This window comes from Microtus ochrogaster, linkage group LG4 (genome assembly GCF_000317375.1).
Source record: "Microtus ochrogaster isolate Prairie Vole_2 linkage group LG4, MicOch1.0, whole genome shotgun sequence".
NCBI lineage: Eukaryota > Metazoa > Chordata > Mammalia > Rodentia > Cricetidae > Microtus > Microtus ochrogaster.
In genome coordinates this window covers 42261001-42272664 of record NC_022030.1, presented here as the reverse complement: position 1 = coordinate 42272664, position 11664 = coordinate 42261001, and the positions used below count along the sequence as shown (strand labels likewise).

The 11664-nt window shown below is 41.8% G+C and overlaps 1 protein-coding gene across 2 annotated transcripts in view; it reads left to right on the top strand.

Moving 5' to 3' along the window:
* Positions 1 to 1341: 1341 nt before the first annotated feature.
* Map2 (microtubule associated protein 2) overlaps positions 1342 to 11664 on the top strand; it is a 269160-nt gene continuing 258837 nt past the window's right edge. For both annotated transcript variants that reach the window (XM_026786324.1, XM_005361447.3), the window contains exon 1: positions 1342 to 1542. The gene's annotated coding sequence lies outside the window, so the exon portion shown is untranslated. The remainder of the gene's footprint in view (positions 1543 to 11664) is intronic.

The following is an 11664-nucleotide window of genomic DNA, read 5'->3' as shown; positions in this document are numbered from 1 at the left end:
TCACTGGGACACCAGATGGAGCTGGGTGGAGGAAGGCAGCCTGGGGTGTGAGTATGGAGATTGTTTTCACGCCTAGCTGTATAAGCAGTTCTAATGTTCTCACCTCCCGTAAATGGGTCTCTTTTCCATCTAAAGTTTGAGGGAATTGGACCAAATATCTAAGAAATCAACTTTAATGCTCTGTGCTTTATTAAGAGGCAAAACTGTAATAACAAATACAGTTTCTTTAGAACGGCTGAAACTGTAAACCCTCCTCGTTGTTTGGGTTAACCTTTAAAATAAGTTCTCTAGGTGCCTGATAGAGATGTTATTCTAGCTGCATACTTCCTGATGCTTTCTTGGACATTTCCTTTTCAAATGTATTTAAGAGATGATTTTGAACATTTTGATTTTTTTTTAAATTTGTGTCTGTTCAGATGCCCACGGAGGTCGGGGATGTTAGATCCCCCCGCAACTGCAGTGACAGGCGGTCGTGAACCGCCTGATGTCGGTGCTGGGAACCCAGCCCAGGTTGTCTGGACGACCGAGCAATATGTGCTCATAACCACTAGGTCTTCTCTCCAGCCCCTAGAGATGATTTTATTTTAATCCTATCATCTCAGGGCTAACCGTTTCTCTGATGACCCACTCTTCCTTGTATGTGTTTGAGAGAGATGGTACTGACAGTTTTTACCCTCACTTGGTGTAATTATCACACCATAGATTGGACTTGATTGGGGGGATAACATTTGAGTTTCATGTTTCCACAAGCTTTGAATAGTGGCTGACACATAGTAGCTCTCCATAAACATTAGTTGACTCAATAAGGGCATCTGCTTAGTGCCAGAACTGGGTATAGAATGCTCTACACACTTAGCCCTCCAACCTTCCATCCCGACAGAGTCCTTTTTGGGGGGGGGGGGCTTCCAGATGCACCTGTTGCTGGATTTGCGCAACCGAGATCAGTGAGCTTTTTCCATCAAAGTGTCCACCGAACCTGCTTCAGTCATGATGCAAAGATAAGAAAGAGGATCCTCTAAGACTGAAAAGAAGGTGGCTAACTTCCCAAGGTCGTCCTTAAGGAGGCCTGCTTGTCTCTGGGGCTCACTTTGCAAGCCTAGAGGGGCAGTTCTGCAAGGCAGGCCCTGCCGCCCTTGGCCTTGGCTGGGCGGGGCTCTGGGGCTCCTAGCCTAGCTGTCCCCGCCTGGCGGTCGCCTTGCTGCGGTAGTAGGCGGGGCCCTGCGCTCCCCCTCCCCGGTACTGCGGCGGTGGCAGCGCCTGCCCAAGCGCAGCCTGAGCGGGGCGGGAACAGGCGGGGCGGGGCGGCCGCGGAGCCCGGCTGGGGAGAGCACGGGGCGGCGCTCGGCTGCGCGGGCTCTCTGCGGCGGCAGTAGCGGCAGCATCCTCTCTCCCTCGACCTCCCTCCGGCCTCTCTCTCTCTCTCTCTCTCTCCCCTCCGTCCTCTTCTCGCTTCTGCCGTAGTCCGGCCTCCCCGGCTCCTCCCACGGAGGAGCTCTAAGCTCTCCTAGTCAGCCGCGAGGTGCGTCCACTTTCCGCGCCCAGGTAAGACATCTTCCCGCCTCGCTCCGTGCCGGTCCTTCCTCCTCCGGCTCCGCCGAGAGGAGCCGCAGCCCGGAAAGTAGGAACCCGACCCGACCCGACCGGCTAGTCTCGTCCGCTGTGCTGTGGGAGAGAGGCCGCGCCGGTTGGCGCTGTCCAGGTGTCACTCCGGGGCAAGGGACCCGGCTCTGTACCTAAGCTCTCGATTTGTAGATGAGCCAGTGACCTCCTTAAGTACCACTTTAAAACCAAGGGAAACTTCGGTTCAGGTTGGGATACGTGTTTTGAGAGTTAGCATGGCCCGAGCGATAGAAAGATCTCAAGGAAAGGAATTAAAAGTAGAGAATTTATTTCATTTATTTATTGTATTTTATTATTATTATTATTATTATTATTATTATTATTATTATTATTATTACTATGTGTCTGTAATAATATTATTACTATGTGTCCTCAGAGCTCTGCACATTGAGGAAGGGTGAGGGGAACCCAGCCAATTTCAAATCATTTCTCCAGAGATAACAGGAAGAAGAAAATTGGTATATTTTGATAATTTTAGGAAAATGAAAAACTGTTCCTTGGTTATATAGAGGGCGGGGCCCAAAGGTACAAGCCTGGCTGAGCTTGGATTTCAGCATTGCCCTTTCTTCCTAAAGGAGAGGGGTGGGTACCCAGCTGCATCTCTCCTCCTGTATTCATTCCTTAATTCTGAAGCTTTTCTTTGCGAGTAGGGGACTGGAGCAATGACTGCCTTCCCTAGCCTCGCCTTTGTTCCAGAATGGAAATTTAATGGCAGAGAGGGCCTCGGAACCAGGAGCGGGGAGGTGTGTGTTTGGGTGTGTGAGGAGGGGGAGGGGAGAGTGAGCTGCTGGTGTCAGAAGCACAGTCCTAGAAAACTGGAAATTGGTATTTTTCCTCCTGGCGTTGGGGATTCTGGATTTTGTCAGTAGATAAAAAGGGTTAGTTAGCAACAAGCTGGCTTGTGATAATTACTGTTTGCCCTCTGTTGTAAGCTCTTAGAGTAAGGCATCCAGGACACAGACCTTTTGAAACTGGGTGTGAAGCTTTTGTCAAGATGCAGACACACACACACACACACACACACACACACACACACACCCTGCACACATGCTACAAAATGGTGTGGAGAGCCAAAAGACACATCTTTTAAATTCATTTTCTTCGGTTTGAGGATTATGCTCTGAATAAAATTTATGTTTTAAAAGAGCAACCCAAAAACCTATTATTGGGTGGTACATAGTTTCGGGAAAATAAATGAATATTAGTAAGGAACCAACTTACCTATTAAAGATTAATTTCTTTCAAATGATCGGTGAGAGGAAATGCCTGCAAGCTGAAGTTGAGGCTTGCGGCCACAGTGAGGCGATGGAGAACAAAGCCTTTTATGTGAGCCAGGTTATGCAAAAGCTCCCTGTGTGTGAGCTGCAGGTACCAGCCCAGTATGAGAGCAGACAACTGTCACCCTTTCATTCCGCTCTGGTCCCTTATGATATTTTTGGCAGCCCAAAATGGATTGAATAAACAATGACGCTTTAAAACGCTTTTGATCTTATACCCACGAGGAACATTACACTCCTTTAACTGAATCTAGTGTCTGTCATTTCTGGTAAGAATAATTTAAGATTTGCAAATCATTTCCAGTCAGTTTCCCCATGCACACAAGGACCCCCTCCCCTTCTAGGATAGGAGAAAGTCTGTTTTTATTTCAATAGGAAAATGTTGAATTTGTGCTCAGTGCCATGTGTATGTGTCCTAACATTAATATCCCTGTGATTCTTATCTAATTTTCATAGCCTGACATCTGCATTCATGATTTTGATATTATCAGACCAGTTATTTCCTATTTGGTACATGCCATTTATCTGTGGTTTGCTTAGTTTTATTCTATCATATTTCAATTTGTTATAACTATTTTATTTCCAAAGTTTTTAATCTCATATATGAGAAATCGCATATATGAAGGCATCTAGACAATTTAACAATTTGTCTTCCCGTTCTAAAAACCTAATATTTTAGGGGCATTAATTTTTATTTTCATTGTTTTTCTTGTGTCTTAACTCCCTCTCCTTCCCCAATAACCAAAAGCTTTTCTTGCTGACCATTCTTGTCCTTTTCCTTGCTCCTACTTTTGTCTAGACTGTTACAGGTGGAACCAGCATTTCCAGGCTTTTGAGTTTAGGATGTGTTTACATCACAAGAGGGTCTCTCTCTGTCTCCTCCCTCCCTCCCTCCCTCCCTCCCTCTCTCTCTCTCTCTCTCTCTCTCTCTCTCTCAGCACCTTCTCTGGGAGGAAGGAGATGGAATGTGTTGAAAGAGCCCGACCCAGTGAAACTGGCACAACCACGACCTCATGCTAGTAGGTGCTTCGGTCTCATTGAGAAAGCTGACATCCTCTCAATGGAGAGCAAACACCAGCAACCCGCCCATCCCACAGCCACCTCTGCCAACATGGCTCTGCTAAGGTTAAAGGCATATTTTTCTCTTTTATGTATTTCTTTTCAGGGATCTTGATTCTGGCCAGAAATACAGAGTCAGAAATGAAACTTGGCACAGAATGTTGTAGGACTGAAGGAACAATTTCAGTCCATGCCTCCCCCAATCCCTAGTTTAAACCATTTTACACATTTTCTAAATGTCATGAGGAAAGGAAAAAAAATGCTTGTTTGGTAGATTTTTAGTATTCCCCTATGACACACATATATTTGTTGAATTTCAAATTTCTCTGTCAGTTAGATGACAGAGAAGAGAACACTTTTGCCCTCTGGCAGTCAAGTACATATTACATCCATTTGACTAAATGTATAGTTGAGAGAAAGGGTACCCTTCTGTGGAGACAGAGCCGAGGAAGTTGACGGGGGTCCTAGAGTGACTGACAGTTATGTTCTTTTCAGTGCTTGACTTCCTCTTAGCAGATTAAAGTAAAGAACCAGAGATAAAGCAGTGTCTGGTCAGTATTACCCCTCAATGCTCGGCTTGGGTAAGTCACTAACTGAACGCAGGCATTTAGGACCATTGGTTGCCTCTTTTGTGTCTGGTCTTGATGGGTTACAGATGTTAATAAGCTCTTCCACTCACACCATTATCTGAGGTTTATGAGTCCTTATCAATTTCTGATATCCTCAGAGAATGATTAGCACCAGGAATCTCCAAGCACCCAAAGCAAATATGGGACTGCCAAGTAAGATGGTTGACCTAAAGGCTGAAACCAAGGGGAAGGGGCTATGGGGAAGTCTGGGTGCCTGGTAGGGTAAAGGGAGTCAGAGGGATGAAAGAAAATTCTCAGCTGCTAGTGTTTGTCCATGTAGGGTGCAGATGAGAGCTTATGGGCGTGGGTGGAGGTGGAAGAAATCTGTTTTGCTTTTCTATCTCAGTGCAATGCTGTGTCCCTTATCCTCCCACAACATTGCTTTGAGCTTAAAGCTCTGCGTACTTCCTTGTTAAAATTATACAGGATACTTATTGAAAGCAGGTCTGTAGTGAATTAAAAAGTTCAAAACAATGTGAGCCCAATTAGTTGACTTTATGGAAACATTTTGAATCTAACCTTTGAACTTTGGTCATTCCTCTCCAAAAGATGAACTTTCCTTTTTGTGGTGACATACTCAGCTGTGATATATTTAACATCCACATTTTAGGGGAATCGTTTGGCAATTTAAACAGAAGAAAAACAGAATCCTCTCTCATTCTGTTGTAAGTTTATATTGTACACAAGGGAAAACGTTTTAAACATTGTTTTCTGTTACAAAATATAACAGAAGGGACAAATTCTATCTATCTATCTGTCTGTCTGTCTGTCTGTCTGTCTGTCTATCAATATCTATCTATCTATCTATCTATCTATCTATCATCTATCTATCTATCTATCTATAGTCTATCTGATTTTGTGATGCTAATGAGATTTTAAGGGCAACTATTTTATTTATTCATTTATTTTTTCCTTACGTTGAGACTATGAAACTTCATATAGAATAAATAGGCCTGGAATTCCTAAAGCAAGCTCAGATTTAATTTGAGTTCTACCCTCCTTCCTCAGATTCTTCTTGTTCTGGATGGCAAGAAATGTACTATGATACCTAACTAAATTCATTTATTTTTATTTTTCATTTTTTCTTGTATTGAAAATAGATTCTTTTCTCATACACTATATTCCAATTATAGTTTCCCTTTCCTCTACTTCTCCCAGTTCCTCCTTACCTCCCTTCTTCACCAGATCCACATCCATTCTGTCTCTCATTAGGGAAGGACAGGTTTCTAAGAGATGACAACCAAATATGACAAAATAAAATAAGATGGAGCAAAAATTTCATTTCAAAGTTGAATATGGCAATCCCACAGGAAGAGAAGACTCCCAAGAGCAGGTACAAGAGTAAGAAACTCATCCTTTCTCACAAAAGGGAATCCCTTGAAAATACAAAGCTAATAGCTATAACATATACACAGAGGACCTGTTGCAGATCCCTGTGCTTGCTGCTTCTGTCCCTGTGAGCTTATATGCACCTTGTTTAGTTGACTCAGAGGACCTTGTAATATTGGTGTTCTAGTAGTGTTTGGTTTTACCCTAGGTCTCTAGGCTATCTAGTCTCTGATTCTTGGTTACCCAAGCAGCTTCAGGACTGGATTCCCTCTCATGGGGTAATTCTTAAATGAAATCAGACATTGGTTAGCTACTCTCACACGTTCTTTGCAGGCAGGACAGATTGTAGGTCAGAAGCTTTATGACTGGGTTGATGTCCATGATTATCTTTTGGTAGTCTGCAGAGTACCTTCCCACACCTAAGAGACTAGAATTTAGGCTCCATGTAGGCACCAGCTTCACTTCTCCATATTTGATGCATTGTGTGGGTGTCATCCTCAGCACTGGACTCCTCTGTCTTTACCTAAACCCCAAGTCTATGGATTTGTAGTTTGGATTATCATTTACTTAATAGCTAATATCTACTTATAAGTGAATGAGTACTATATTTTCTTTCTGGGTCTGGGTTACCTCATTCAGAATGTTTTTTTTTTCTAGTGTACCCATTTGACTGCAAATTTCATGATGCCATTAAAAAAAAAATCAAGTAATCCTCCATTGTGTAAATGTACCACATTTTCACTCTTCTGTTGAGGGACATCTAGGTTGCTTCCAGTTTCTGGCTATTATAAATAAAACTGCAGCAAACATAGTTGAACAAGTGTCCTTTGAATATATGCTTAAGAGAAGTATAGCTGTATCTTGAGGTAGATCAATTATCAACTTCCTGAGGAACCATCATATTGATTTCTATCGTGACTGTACAAGTTTGCACTCCTATCATCAATGGAGAAGTGTTCCCCGTATTCCGGATTCTCACCAGAATGGACTGTCACTTGTGTTATTGATCTTAACCATTCTGACAGGTGTAAGATGGAATCTCAGAGTGATTTGATTTGTATTTTCCTGATAGCTAAGCATGTTGAACATTTCTTTAATTGTATCTTGGCCATTTGTAAACTCAACAGTTTACAAATGCATAGCTGGACTTTTTTATCTTCTTTTTTTCCTTTCCTGTCTCCCTGCTTTCCTATCTCCCCTTTGCTCAGTACTTTTAATTTGTAATAAATAGACAAGGAAAACATCACTGATCCTTAGTGATGTGAAAATACAGGCTGCTGTTTTGTATATAGTTATTCTCCATTATGATTCTATTTCTGTTTCACATGCAGCATTAATCTAACTTCTCCTCCTTAAGACTTGCCCCTGTTTTGGTCCTATCTTTGACTTTCTCCTTTTCTATCTCTGAGGCAGTCTTTTCCTTGTCTGCAGCTCTTCCATCATGAAGCATCCTTCCTCAATAAGACATCCCAAATCAGGAAGTTGCTGCTTTGTATCTCCCCGTTGATTTATATCTATACTAGTCCAGTGCATGATGAGGACAGAGGATGTAAATGGACATTTTCTGCCCCAACCGCATATTCCCAAATACCTGGCAGCTACCTCCCAAATTACCACACAGAGGCTTATATTAATTATAAATGTTCGGCGGATAGCTCAGGCTTGTTACTAACTAACTCTTACATTTAAATTATTATCTGTGTTTAGCTACATGACTTCGTACCTTTTCCCAATGCAACATTCTCATCTTACTTCTCTGCATTTGCTCACAACTCTCTGACTCTTCCCAGAATTCTCCCAATCTGGCTTTTGCCCCCAGTCTCTTCCTGCCATTGGCCAGTCAGCTTTTTATTAGCAAATGAGAGTAATGCATGTTCATAGTGCAAAAAAGGATTGTTTCACAGCATCTGGATGACACGAGCTGTCTTCCCAGCTGCTCTCTACCATGTTGGGGGATATAGAGGGGGGAGGCTTGCTCCTTGAGCCATGAGCTTACTGGTTGGCTCCTAGTGAGCTCCAGGGATCCATCTCTCTCCATTCCTTACCCCCAGGTCTCTGCTCTCCAAACTCAGGTTTTCATGCTTAGCAACAGTTTACAAACTGAGTATTCTCCTAGCCCCCAGGCCCTGTTTCATGGAAAGTTACTCGTGACAATTATTTTCTTGTCACTTTTCTTTAAATTATTTAAACATTTTCCAGGCAACAATGGTACATTTCCATGATTAATCACTTCAAAGTGATAACTTTGGAGAATCAAATGATTTTTTTAAAAAAGTTATTTGAATTACCTAACACCAAATAAAACACTTTGGTTGTTCTTCCTGTTGTTTTAAGTTAAATTGAATAGCGACTACTGGCAGTCTATTGTTTTCATGTTAGACGTGTTAGATGAATAAACAGATATACACCAAAAACAGTGGATCGATCAATAAATATTGAACTAAGTTTAAGATTAAGTAAATATTCCAACTCTCAATTCTCTATATAACATTATCAGTAGCTAATCTAAAATCTACCTGAAAATGACTGCAAAACACAGTGAGTGCTTGAATATCAACAATTTCATCCCTTAACTATATAGATCTTTAAGTTTAAAGAAGACTTATAAGTAAGCATAGGTATGGGCTGTTTGAGGCAGAATAATTGTGTTAGCATGAAGCCTTTGCATTTCATACTCATGGTTATTGAAGATGCTTAGGGTACTGCCACAACAACTGTAACCATGCATTTCCCTACTGCAAACACAACAACTGTAACCATGCATTTCCCTACTGTAAACACAACAACTGTAACCATGCGTTTCCCTACTGTAAACACCCCCACTGTGATAGACTGGAGATGCTGTAGCACTGTGATGATGTGAGTTGGTAGGAGAAAGGATCTGACACTCTGGACTGGAAAGCACCTCAGCATCATTTCCAGGAGCAAAACAACAACTAAACAAGGCCCCGCTGTGTTGGTTTAAAGAAAACGGCACCCATAGGGAGTGGCACTATTAGGGGTACAGTCTTGTTGGAGGAACTGTGTCACTGTGGGGTGGGCTTTGGGGTCTCTTTTTACTCAATGTGACAGTCATTTGGTGTCCTGTTTTCTCTCAGTCAACATGTAGGGATCTCAGCTACAACACCACATCTGCCTGCATGCTGCCATGTTCCCTGACATAATGATAATGGACTGACTTCTAAAACTGTAACCAAGCCCCTTCAATGAAATGTTTCCATTTATAGGAGTTGCTGTGGTCATGGTGTTCTTCACAGCAATAAAAAAAAAAAAAAAAAAAACTTAACCCAGACACTAGCTTTGGTGTTTTACTGCTGTATTTATGTATCTTATCTTTAAAATTCACAATTTAGTTGTTTTCCATGTATTCTCTCTGGCAGGGTGAAAATATTAGTATGATGCCCACCCACTTCATATTACTCCACCTACATATTTTGGTGTATAGGAGACCCTATATCCTTACAACTCACTGTGTAAAATAGGCAGAAAATGTTTTTAGGATTCAATTAGGAAACATTGTCCTGTGGTATAGCAAGAAACAGATCTAATCCTTTCATTTACAACATGCACTTCTTACTGTTTGAAAAAACATTTCAATATTCAACTCACAATGTTTTTATTAGAGTACTTCTTAGCCCACTTACTCTGTCATCTTGTGTTTCACAGAGGAATAAAATGAAGTTGGTGGTATGTGAATGTGTGATTATCCTATAAGACAGTTACATACATGTGCACACACATACATGTACATACCGCCACATGCAAGCATGCGTGCATAGAAGAGTTTTTTATAATTGGAATCAATTGTTATTAGAGCCATTGGATTTTTATTTAACTTAAAAACATTCTACAAAGTTCCATATGAGAAATGTAGTATTCAACTCAATTTATATGAAAAATTGTAAATACTTTATGAAAATGAAACATATGAAGTTAAAAATAAAGTTAGCTTCTTATCTACAGTCTTTTATCTGTAATTTAATCACTGTGATTTAATCTTTAAAACAGTAAAAACATTACTGAATACAATATAGCACTCCCACCGTCATTATTCCCTGGAGAATGCAATGCAGCAGACCAAATGGCTTTGTTGATAAAGTGTATATGAGTGTTGCAGCAGAGGACGGAGTGGCCTTTGGTGACACTCGGGAGTTTGTTGTTTGTTTGTGTATCACTAATTCATTTTCTCCTTTGAGTGGGAAAACACTGAATGACTGTGATTGGTACCCAAATTGGACGCAGTGACAGCTTTGTACATGTCTGTGCTTTCTGATTTCAGAGACTCATGTGGACTTTACAGAGAGTATCATGGGGACTTAGGGGCTCTAAAGTCCTTTATTGTAAAAGAAAGTATCACTAAAACGAGTTACTTGGATTTGAAATACAATCTTCGCCTTTTTCTTCCTAATGTGTCTGGATTTTAAATAACAGCACAGTGCTTTGTAACCCTGAGAACTTACTGGCTCTACAGGAGTGTGAGCTTATATGCCTGGAGATACATCACGTCATTGCATTAGATAGTCTAGATTGTTGAATCTAGGCTCGAGATGTAGCTCAGTTGGTAAAGGTTTTGCCTACCATGCATGAAGCCCTGCAGTAGATTGCCAGCATAGCAGAAAGATGGTGGGGTGGTGAATGTCTGTAATCCCAGGGCTCTGGGTGAAAGCAGGGGATCAGAGATTCAGGTCAACCTTTGCAACATAGCTAGTTGAGACCAGCCTGGGTGACATGAGGTCCTGTTAAAAAAAAAAATAAGGGATTAGAATTGACAAATAAAACTTGTATATTATTAAAGTGTTTCTTCTGTGTCCCATGTTGTGCTACTAAAAAAGCTTCAAGTGTTCAGATTTTACTGATTATATGTTAATATAAAGATATTCAGTGGAGACAAGATGTATCAGTAAGCCAGCTGAGGCAGGCAGCCAATGAGGGTAGCTTGCTGGGAAGCAGGTTTGGGATTCTGTAGTTTAGTCCCATACTCAGCCCCTTCTTAAGGGTGCCATTGAGGGCACATCTCACCCTGGCTCTGCATTCCTAGGCCGCCTTATATTTTTATTTTCTGAGCTAAGGGTAGAGGAAAGTAGCAGCTGTACCTGCCCAATCTTGTGACTCAGTTGGCTTTCACGTGGATAATAAAAGAGGGAGGGACTCGGAATTTAGGGCCCTTCCAACTAGCTGTGTGCCAGCTTCTCTATTGAAGCCCAGAGACTAAATCTTGTCCAGGAAACACTTATAGCTCCTGCTCCAGGGGCATTCCTGTGGTTTGGATCTCATAGGAGAGAAGCTTCAACTCTGGGGAGGAATGCCCAGACCCAGGGGACTTGGATAGCCAAGGAGTTCTGCTCTGACCTTGAATCATCGTCACTGAAGCCTTCAGGTTGACTGAGTTTGTGTTTAAACTTGGTACTCTGCATAAAGAGAGTCCATTAAAAATAACCAGGTTGGATTTTTTTTCTGATATACAGCACCATAAAATTTTTCTTGAAAATAGTTTCTGTGTCTCCTCCAGCCTTGGCATTTTTAGTTAAAGGAAGTGAACTAGAAAGCCTGTAGGCCGCTGTCTGTGCCTGGTTCCCACTTACCTTCCCACTCCTACCTCCCTTCCTGTTTCTCTGCCTGCAGTGCTCCATCCTTCTTGTGTTTTTGCTTTTTCTAAGGAAATGGCAAATTAAATGAGAATTAGGTGTTGCCGTGGTTACTGTGTTCAGTAGCACTCCACCTGCGCCCACGCTGCTTAGGCATTGTAGAAT